The sequence below is a fragment of the Eucalyptus grandis genome, chromosome 7, assembly GCF_016545825.1.
Source record: "Eucalyptus grandis isolate ANBG69807.140 chromosome 7, ASM1654582v1, whole genome shotgun sequence".
In the NCBI taxonomy this organism is placed as follows: domain Eukaryota; kingdom Viridiplantae; phylum Streptophyta; class Magnoliopsida; order Myrtales; family Myrtaceae; genus Eucalyptus; species Eucalyptus grandis.
In genome coordinates this window covers 29,169,344-29,179,503 of record NC_052618.1, presented here as the reverse complement: position 1 = coordinate 29,179,503, position 10,160 = coordinate 29,169,344, and the positions used below count along the sequence as shown (strand labels likewise).

At 37.6% G+C, this 10,160-nt stretch overlaps 1 pseudogene; it reads left to right on the top strand.

Annotated features, from left to right (window-relative positions):
- Positions 1-213: 213 nt before the first annotated feature.
- Positions 214-3,613, top strand: LOC104455383 (annotated as a pseudogene).
- Positions 3,614-10,160: the final 6,547 nt, after the last annotated feature.

The following is a 10,160-nucleotide window of genomic DNA, read 5'->3' as shown; positions in this document are numbered from 1 at the left end:
GCTGAGGCAACGTCTCCTGCTGAATCACAATGCCGACCGCTTCCACGACCACGAGCATGAACTCCATTATCACTCTCAGCAATTCTATGCACATCTCTTTCTTCTGTATCACCATGTGTGCTTCCTTATACTTATCCCCGAGCTCATCCATGCAAGGAGAATTTGTATGTACTTATATATACACATGTATATATATATATAAAGGCGTGATACATGGAGTTGACAGACAGCAATGAACATAAACCAGAAACGAGAGAAAGTGGAGAGTCACGGATTGAAGAAGCCATTATATTGGCCCTTCGAGAGCCCGAAAGACGTTATTGGCCCTTCGAGAGCCCGAAAGACGTTATAATAACTCTCTTTCTCTCTCTCTCTCTCTCACAAATGATATATGTCTGTCAAGTTGACAAGCAAGGTTGTCACGTGTTGATCCGCTCATGTTGGGACGAGACAACTTTCAAGATAGATTGGGGTGGCCATCACTTCATTATTGAGTTGTCAATGTTATACAAATCCAAATACTAAGTTTAGGTTGCCGGAAATTATTTTATGAGGACGACAATAATGCCTAATCTAAGCCGGACCGTTCATGACGGTGGGTCCCATCAAATTTAACGGCTTGGATTGAGTTTAGTATATATATGCTAAGTTTAGGAATTAATTACCTATAGGTTGGTGCATCAACGCTGCAAATGAATAAAGTTGATATTTGTCGGATTTATTCGCTAAATTACGTACTTATCCATCTCTCCACTTCTATTTTGTGCATGTCTATCTGTGTGTATACGATACCAAAAATTCATCAGGCAATATCGAAATAGTGACAAGTAATTCGATTTTGATTTTCAGCCGTGGCGTCCATTCCATTGACAGACTTCTTTTTCATTTCAAGGCCTCGTTCTATAGCAGATTTAATATTTATTTCGAGACTGGTTGCATATTTTCTTCATCCGCTCATGCGTTTAAATTCTCACATTGTGAGCTAGAGTTTCAATTGTCTAATTATCTCAATTGACCCTTCTTGTTTTCTTGTTCCATCTTCTAAGTTCATCGCAAAAAGAAATTAATTATGTCTTATTCTACGCATCTCATCTTGGTGGCTTGCTTAGCTGGGACTCTCCGTGATTCATGCGTTTTTGCCCTAGCAAATCTAACATATTAAAATATAGATTTTTTAAATTGCCTCAATATCGGCATGTACGAACTTAAGTGAACAAGATATCCGAGAAAATGAAGGGTCCCACAGAGGAACATCTCTAGTGCATCAAAACATAATCGCATATGGGCGCGACATCGTCCGCCTCTGGAAAATCAACGGACTGTATAGATGACAGAAACTTCAACTTGTCAACTTGTCTTTTTCTATTTCGTCTATTTTCTCAGTATGAAGTTTTAACGAGAGAGAGATGAGATCCTCTATTTTTGTTGGCGTATCTAGGGTGAGCAAAATGGACCGACCGAATTGAGAATCACCTGATCAGTCTGCTTTTCAAGAGTGCCGATTCAATTCCTATTTCCAAAGGAGGAATCAAATCGAATTAGATCGCCTGAATCAACTATTTATTTATTCATTTTTAAATGTAAACCTAATATCTAAAATTCCATACACAAATCTCCTCTTGCTTTCATCTTTCGGTCTTCCCGAATTTGTCCACGATGTTCACGCCTCCTCTTTAGATGACCTTGTATCAACGCACGTTTGAACAAATCATGCGTTCAATTAGAGTAAATTTATCGATTAGAATGTAGCTCAGATACAAGTGATACATACAAGATACTCATTTATGAGGGAAATCAATTTGGGTAACGTGAGATTTTGTTTTATACGATTTCAAAGTGTTCACAGTGAGATGAGAATATGGTGGCTATGTTTTGGATGGACTTGTTTACTTCAAGTGTGAAATTTCTCTGCAAAATGAAATGCTTAAAATGACTAGTTCCACTAGATCGCTTGGGAATGGGACTGGACTAGACAGACCAGTAAGCAGTTTCGAAAATTGGGATCCAATCCCTTCGATATGGGTGAGGGTTGCAATGCCCTCACCTATGAGTATCAATCAATGACCTTGCTAACTTAGGGTTAGGAAAATAAAAAGAAAAAGGAAAAAGATTATTCATACCGGCACCGAAAGCACCATGTAGGACAACTAGGGTAGATTGTCATATTAGTGATTTCTAGTCAAAATTGATTGAAATGACTAAATTGGCAAATTGTCATAAGTTTATTATTTAATTGACAAAATGTGAAATTTTTAAAACTAAATTAACATAATTAAAGAATTTCAAACTGAGTTGACACCATGCAATAGGTTTAGAGTTTTTTTAGTAATTTTCCCAATAATTAATCCACCCCAATAAAGATATTTTCATGAAATTTATGACTAACATGACAACGGTCAACATTCGTCCAATCACCAAGAGAAGACAAACATAATAGAGGATGCTTATCCTCAATGAGAATACTGCACTTGCGTTAAATTAATCTATTACGCCCGTTGAGGCTATATTTACTATACTTAAGTATTTATATGCATTTTGCATATCTGACTATTTTCCTTGGTTGGTAGGGCTTGATTTAGATGGTCATGAGAAATTTGTTGAAGAGGCTGTCAATACTGTAAACAACTATCATGACCCCATAACTGATGCAAGGATCGGAAAATGGAGGAGATTCGGCTATTCGAACGAGGAATCCACCAGCAGTGATCCTCATGATTTGCTCGATGTTCTGGTTATACTAGCTTCTTTTTCTTTAAGCAAACTTTTTTTACTTGTGTATGCGTATGTCAAATAGATCTCTATAGTACACTTTAATACATCGTCAAAATTGTATCGTTACATTAACAGAAACTCAATTTCACTTGAATTATATCCTATATGCATTATCTTTTTTTTGTCTTCAAATAAATTTTGAGGTCTAAACGGAACAGTAGGAAATTTATGAATGAAGTGCAATAACTAAACCAATCAAAATCTATATTTGCAAGAAATAATGTTTCCCACTGTTGACAATCCCTCAAACGCAGTTGAATGGCCCATGGCCGAGATGATAAACCAACCTGAAATCCTCAAGACAGCGACGGAGGAATTGGACAGGGTCGTTGGTAAAGAGAGACTAGTCCAAGAATGTGACATCCCACATCTTAATTATATCAAAGCATGCATTCGAGAAGCCTTCAGGCTCCATCCAATCGTACCTTTCAACCCTCCACAAATGGCCATGTCTGATGCCATTGTTGCCGGCTACTTTATCCCAAAGGGAAGTCACGTGCTATTGAGCCGTCTCGGCCTCGGACGAAATCCTAAGGTCTGGAACAAGCCGCTCGAGTTTAGGCCAGAGCGGCACTTTACTAGTGGCTTCAAAGAAGTTCACCTCACAGAGCCGGACTTACGCTTCATTTCCTTCAACACCAGGCAGCGTGGCTGCGTGGCTCCTAAGCTTGGGACTACAATGACCGTCATGCTTCTTGCGAGGATGGTTCAAGGGTTTGATTGGAAGGCACCACCTAATGTCACGAGCATCATTCTGGACGAGTCCTTTGAGGATGTATCTCTTGCACATCCACTTGTTGCTTATGCCGAACTGCGTTTGTCATTACATCTCTATCCTTGAGAGTTACTAGCTCTAGCACAAAATGCAAGAAAGTTAATGTTGTTTAGCCTGTTATGTGCTCTAGTGATTTGAGTAGAATAATGAATATTTTCAATATATTACCCGCTCCTTTCCCACATAGATCATCCAATGTGAAGGTTTTTAAGTTCGCTAACACCCTCAAAGTGCTCTTTGGAATATCAAATGATGAAGATAATGCAGCGTTAAGCCTTACTAGCTAGTAAAGAGATAGTGTGATGATGCCAGTTCACGCCACACAAACAAAGAAGCCTCCGCCTTTTAATTTTAGACGGCCCTCCAGCGCCTAATTACAAAAGAAACTAGAGAAGGTTTTTTTTATTCAGTGATCTATGCAATGTTGGAGAAAGAAAGCTCCTCCTTTCAAGGCAAGTCTCATTAACAATTTCTATGGGTTTCCAAACCTGCGCCCTCTAGTAGGATTTGAAGGATTCTGGGCCATATCCATGTCATCAGTCTTAGATACTTAGGGTGCGTTTGTTTGTATTTCTGTTCAAAAATTGTTTTAGGAAATATAAATAGAAAAAACTATTTCTGTCCAGGAAACAATTTTTGACCAGAAAAACGTGTTTGGTAAACTTGTTCCAGGAATAAAAAGAGAACCGAAATACGTTTAGTAAATTTGTGTTCTTTTTGTTTTTTTTAATTTTTAAATATTTTTTATTTTATTTTTCCTTTTTTTCTTTCTTTTTTTCTTCTTTTGGCTGGTCGCCAACCTCGGCCATGGCCGGTGACCGGCCGACAAGGGTCGGCAGCCTTGCCCGGCCACGGTGAGGCTCGCTAGCCCCTAACAAGGCCAAGGTCACCCAGCCACCGATCGCTTGGCAAAGGCCCTGGGGAGGCCGAGCCTCACCGGTGGCTAGCCGAGCTCGGCCTCGCCGGATCTAGGCGAGCCCGAGCTCGCCCAGCCAAGGCGAGGCCGAGCGTCGCCGGCGTGGACAAGGCTCGGCCTTGCCTTGGTTGGGCAAGCTCGGCTCGCCTAGATCCAGCGAGGCCGAGCTTGCCCAACCATCGGCGAGGCTAGGGCCTTGCTAGGCCACCACCAGTCGATGCCGACCTGGAGTGGCCTCGGAGAGGTCGAGCCTCGCTGGTGGCCGGGCGAGGCTGAGCCTCACCCGTGTCGGCAATGCTTGGCCTTGCCAGGGGCTGGCGACGCTCCAGCGAGGTCACCGGCCCTCAATGGCGTCACCGGCCCTCGATGGCCGGTCATCATTCATGGCCGAGGGCGGCAACTGGCTAAAGAAAAAAAAAGGAGAAAAAAAAAGAGAAGAAAAAAATAGGAGAGAGAAAATTTGTTCTTAAAAATTGTTCGTAAACAAGAAACAAGTTTTTTTTTTGTTTCTTGTTTCTATTCCAAATGTGTTCCCGGGAACAAAAACAGATTTGGAACAAAAACGCAAACAAACGCATTTCTGTTCTTTTTTTGTTCACAGGAACAAAAAAACAGAATTTTTGTTCATAAACAAAGAAAAAAAAAACACAACCATGCAGGCCCTTAGTGGACAAAACCACTTATAGTATAATATGATGAATGGGGTTGTTTGGAGTCCATCCCAAAGGGCGTGGGAACATGACTTACATGTGGTCATCATTTGATGCATCGTTGAATTTGTGCCACATGAGTGCCATAACTTAAAAAAAAAAAAAAAAAAAAAAAAAGATTAGTTAAGTGACATAACTTTCAATTAATTACTTGCTACTTATAAAAATTGGTTAATATCACCCAAAAAAAGTCCTAAATTAGTATACATGTGACAAATTTACCCCAAACTAGTTTTATGATCGCCAAAAGCCTCAAGCTAATACATTTGTGATAAATTATCCTTCGTTAGTTTTCATTAAATTAGATTAGTTCCATGAAAAATAACAAACCAATACACTTGTGTGTATGAACTATCATGTGATATCTAATTCAAAAATTTAATAATTAAAATTGATGGAAACTAATGAAGAATAAAATTATTATAGGTGTATTAATTTGAAGTAAGGTAACCATGGTCCGGATGGACGATTCTCACATTGGAATTGGGAATTACCCACTAAGAACTGGTTTCAAAAAATTGGAATCAAAACCTACCTATTGGTTCCATGGATCCACCCAAAACCAGACCACCGGTCGAATTTGGTTCCCGAGTTGGTATCCCCAATCCCTCTAAAATTGCATTCATCAAGTAATATCATTATGAATGTAGTTTCTATTTAGAACACCAAAACTTGTGTGACCTTATATTCGGATCGAATTGGGAGTTATTGTTTTTGATTAAGAATTGAAAATTATATTGCGAAATGAATAAACAATATTCCTTAGCTAAAATCTTATTTTCTTTGAAGGTCATGGTGTGATTCTCTTAGGGTTTCTCAACACCTGAAACTTGTGGAGAATTAGACACCAGTTTAAAAGTCCTAACCTCCAGATAAGTTAAAACATTAATTGCTTGATCCATCTTTTTTTAATGTCAACCTAATTTAATCTAACTATTGGAGTTTGTCTCAAATCTAACATGGAAGAGAGAAGAATCCCCACCTTTTAGAGAGGGTTGAGGTATGGACGATATAGTTTCTTAAAATAAGAAAGTAAGAATTTGGCAAAAAAAAAAAAAAAGCTAAGGAAAGACCTAACTATACTTCTTAAAACGAGCCTTTGGCTCTTAATAAAGACAATAAAGCATTACGATATTAATGGACATCTTCAATCGATTCTTTCCTTCCTCCTTCTTTGTTTATTTTGCTTTGGTTAAGAAAGCAAGTAAATAAATTGTTAAAATTAAAAAGAAAAAAAAAAAAGAGGGAAGTTAATTTTATTATATATCTAAGAGACAAAATTAGTCACTAATATCCAATAACTATATATGAGGCCAAAAATTACAAAGTAATTAAGTAATTAAGATGTAATTTATTTTTTAAAATATACTGATCAAGTCCGGATGGATAACCTAGAACTAGAAATCGAATTGATACTCACCGATCCCACTAAATTGAAACTAGGAACCAGACCAACCCTTATGGAAATTGCTAGTTCCAATCCAGTCCAGTTCGATCCTAAGGGTTCGTTCGTTTCGCAGAAAATGAGCAATTTCTGAAAATATTTTCCCAGAAATTATTTTCCATGAAAATGACAATATTTTCTAGTATTTGGCTAAAACCTGAATATATTTTGAAAAATATTTTCCGGTGTTTGGTAAGGAAAATATTTTCCGCTCCCCAGATTAGTGAGCGCGAGAGTCAAGCTCGAGGCTTGCTAGATCGATGAGTGCGAGCTTGAGATTGACAAACTTGAGATTAACCTGGTGACGGTTGATGACTAGCCAAGAAAGAAGAAGATGATGGGAAATAAAGAAAATAAAAAGAAAATAAAATAAATAAAAAAAGAAAATGAAATTAAAAATAATTCGAATTAAAAAAGAAAAAAGAAAATTTAAAAATAATTCAAATAAAAAAGAAAAGAAGAAAAGAAAGGGGAGGAGAAAATGAGAATTTATAGAGGTATGGAATAAAAGAGATCTAAGTGAGAAAATATTTTCCACTTTTCAAAAGTGGAAAACATTTTATCCTAAAAAGACTTTTTTTTCTTTTCATGGAAAACATTTTTTCCCAAGAATTCATTTTTCCATGAAACAAACGCCAAAAATCCGAAAACGTTTCCCATAAATTATTTTACGCGAAAAAGTTTTCAATTTTTTACACACTCCTAATTTGAGATTTTTATGATAAAAATTAATCTCGAATAAATTTATCATAAATTTATTAATTTAAGTTTTTGAAGATATTAAATTTTGTAGGCCAGTTCCTAGTAAACCTGACGTTGTCCTTACGCCGCAAACGCATCTGACCCTAGAACATATCGTGGACACCACCAACCGTCGGGTCCTTTTAAGCTTTGACACACGTGGATTTGCACTACGGAAATCCGGGAAAAGGCTGGAGCTGGAAGAGTGACCAGAGATTGTCGCACCAATTTGGTTATTGGGTTTTCTCGACGGGTCGATGTGACCGCTTCGTTGCTTGCTGAAGTGGAATAAATTGTCGCGAACTTGCCGAGGACCTCTCGGGATCTGTAATATGCATGTGGAAATAGACGCGAGGCTCTAGTCAAGGTATTCACTCTAATGATTTTTGGGTTAATACTATCACAAATTCTAAACTAATGTAATTATGATAAATTTATATATTTATAGTAAATTTTTTTTGTTAATTTCCTTTTAATTTTACCGTCAAATTACTAAATTTGATAATAAAGAATGATCCATCGATATACAAATTTAGGATTTCACCATTCATTTATTACAGATATACCGTAATTTTTTCATAATATTAATCTAATTTAACGGAATAACAAAGGGTAAATTGGGTTTTTAATGATCAAAAAGTTATTTTATGATAAATTTATTACAAATATATCAGTTTATTATTTTTTACAGCCAAAAAATCAATTTGAAATAAATTTATTATGAGTGTACCAATTTAAAGATTTTCATGATATTAGCTCATAATTTTTCCAATGCTTGCACACACGTAATATTCTTTTGGATTCATGACAACAATTTTGGGCTTTTGTGGAAATGGACCCAAGTTGATGGGGGCGGTAGTGGAAGTGCTCTGTCGCCCCTTACGAAGATGCCCTGACAAGGTTTCGTCGCTCCTAAATATCTGCATAAGGGTGATGTAAACTGCCCCGAAATGTAGTGTTGGATGCCTTCATTAGTACTAAGGTAATTCAATCCCATTCTATAAATTTTAATTAGAGGGGCGGTTCTTGCTTCATAAGAAGTATAGTTGAGAGCAACTACAAGTTGTCCAAAAAGGTAGGGGTATCAAAAAGGCTCCGATCAACCCGAACCGAGAAAGATAATAGGTATTACAAAAAAACACAAAGTGATATCATGGTAGTTTAGTTCAACTCAACCTAACTTGAACCACATCAAACATTAAATGCTCTCACTAAAAAAAAAAAGGCTTTGGAATTGTTTTTTACCCCTTATCAATCTTACCAAGAAGTTTCTCTTCTCCCCTTATTTTCTAAGCTATCTTCTCTTGTAGGCATTTGTGAGTGTGCTTAACGAGTTCTAGGAGGGACGATGAGTTTCGTGAGGCTAAGTGAGTATCGCGAGGCTTAGTGAGCCACGCAAAGCTGCTTGCTTCATCCTCACCCTCTACCCTCGAGAAGCTCCAACCTGAACTCATCAGTCTTAGCTCGGGAGCTAAGTAAAGAGAGAGAGAGAGAGAGAGAGAGAGAGAGAGAGAGAGAGGCAATTGAAGTCAAATCAAGGTACTCTTTTCGCGACCCTCTACGGAGAACTTAAGGTGGTTGAACAAGGGTGGCCAATGGCCACCACTATTGCTTTGCTCCTCGTGCTACTCTCACATTATGAGAGGAGGCTGTGAATCCTCTCTTGCTTCCTCTTTTAGTCTAGGCTATGTTGACATCTGAATTTCTTCGATAGTCTAAGTTTGAAAATTCAAAATTCAAAATTCCCGATCAAGAGGAGTCTCGTTTCTTGACAAAAAGGTGTTGTTTCTCGACTAAGAAATTAGATTAGTGTCATTAATATCTCAATTGCATAATAAATGTCAACGTAGCATATGCATGCAAAATTAGGCCTTTAGATTTCAAAGTTTCAAAATAATAATAAAAAAAGCTAGAAAAAAAGAAAGGAAAAAAATTATTATTATTTTGTTAGTCTCTAATCTTTTCTTAAGACATTTAATTGAGGGACCGTAAAATTTAAGGACCTTGGGTCTGATTAAATAGAATTCAACTTGAAGAGCCAATCCATCGTTTAGAGCATCATAATTAGCACAACAAAATTTGAGCTCGCACTCCTCGAGACCGCGTCGCTTGGCGCGGTCTCACAACTTCACAAGTCCGAGAGGAAATAAGCTGTTCTCCTCCTTCCCATCTTGAAGGTGGCAGCTTTAAAGGACAAAGAAAATTGTCTCTTTTCCGTTGTTAAAGAGCGAGAGTGGTAAATATGGGCCGAGCATTTTCTTAATTGGAGGTGGGCTGGGCCAAGTTATTTGAACATGAGTTTGGAGTGGGCTGTATCTTATAAATCGTGCTTGTGGGCCTATTTTGTTGACGCCGGTCCTTGTTGGGTTAGGGCTGGATAGAGAGTAGGGCGACAAGTGAGCTAGTTTCGTGAGACCAGTGGCAGCCCTGTCCGAAGACCCAGCCCGAGTCCCTATTTCCAGAATATTAAATTATGTATATATTTTAAAAATTAGTTGGTCAAAAAATTCGAAATTTAAAAAAAAAAAAATCAGAAAATGCTTAGAAATAGATCTTTGTTAGATTTCTTAAGCTTTAACATTAGATGTACCCTAGTTTTATTTAGTTAACGAGACCTTCAGTTAAGGGATTTTGGAGTTTACCTCCAATATGAGTTTAGTTTTGGTTGATTACTCTTTTAGTTAGAAAATTATACTTGGTTTGAATTTAGCTCATGGAGGTTGCTGTCCCGGGTTTAGAATAAAGCCATCGGTTTTTTCCCCCACATTTATCTTTTATGTGATTTTAATTACTTGGGTGTTT